Source organism: Echinops telfairi, unplaced genomic scaffold, assembly GCF_000313985.2.
Source record: "Echinops telfairi isolate 266 unplaced genomic scaffold, ASM31398v2 ScPeMD7_7421;HRSCAF=8459, whole genome shotgun sequence".
NCBI classification, from domain to species: Eukaryota; Metazoa; Chordata; class Mammalia; order Afrosoricida; family Tenrecidae; genus Echinops; species Echinops telfairi.
This window is the reverse complement of record NW_022111321.1, coordinates 18,352,594-18,353,861: the sequence shown is the minus strand read 5'-3', so window position 1 is coordinate 18,353,861 and position 1,268 is coordinate 18,352,594.

The following is a 1,268-nucleotide window of genomic DNA, read 5'->3' as shown; positions in this document are numbered from 1 at the left end:
CTTGTTTACCTTCAAGCCTTTAAGACCCCAGATGCTATATCTTTTGATAGCCAGGCACCATCAGCTTTCTTCACCACATTTGCTTAGTACCCTTTTGTCTTCAGTGATCGTGTTGGGAAGGTAAGCATCATGGAATACCAGGTTAATAGAACAAAGTGTTCTTGCATTGACGGAGTATTTGAGTGGAGGCCCAATGTCCATCTGCTATCTTAATACTAAACCTATAAATATATGCACATAGATCTATTTCCCCATCATCATATATAAATATATTTACATATGTACACACCTGTATATAGAAATGCCCTTTGCCTCCTAGTTCTTTCATCTATTTCCTTTTACGGGAAAATGTGTTTTCTTTGAAGCTGCTCAATGTTGTCACACATTGCCCTATGTTCCCTCACTACTATCCCAGAAAACAACTTATAGCCCTACATGGACAATGGCCTTTATCTTCTCAGTCTATGCTTGAATGTCAGCTAGATTTTATTTAGCACCCATGCTCAAATGTTATAAGTATTCATTAATAACAATATGTGTATTTTCACATTTGGTACAACCTTCCCCTACCATCATGTCTTTGTAGCAAATAAACTCCTTGAAAACATTACACTCACCTTGAAATCATTGCCACTCTTCAATCCAATATTCTAAATAATATCTTATATGGGAGAGGTGTTTGGCATCCAGAAATTATACAGCTAAGTCTGCCTAATATATGAATATTTGATGAGATACTAAATAAAAGAGTTATTAGAACCTAATTGTATGTTAGTCTGGGTTTATTAGGGAAACAAATCCACAGAAACTCATATGTATAAGAGATAGTTTTATATAAAGGGTAAGTGCACATCAAGAAAATATCCCAACCCAGTGCTAACCAAGCCCACAAGTCCAACATTAGCATATATGTCTGACACCAATCCACAAAGTCCTCCTCCATCTCACAAAACACATGCAATGATGCTGACTGCAGGAGGAAAGCCGAATCAGTGAACGTGTAAGCATCTCAGCGCTCATAGGGGTCTCCACACAGCTGCTCCAGCACCCAGGGCTACATCGGGGCAGGTCCATGTGGGTCTCTCAGGGATGTCTTGCAGGAAATGAGCCTAGCCAGCTGAAGCAGGGAACTGGTTAAGGCAGCTGCACCCTGGTCCGACCATCACAAAGCAAGAGACCCAAGAACTAGAAGGGCGAGGCTCACCAAGCCACTTATTTCTCTGCCCTTCAATTAACCCCACATGTGTTTATTGGCCAGGTTGGCACAA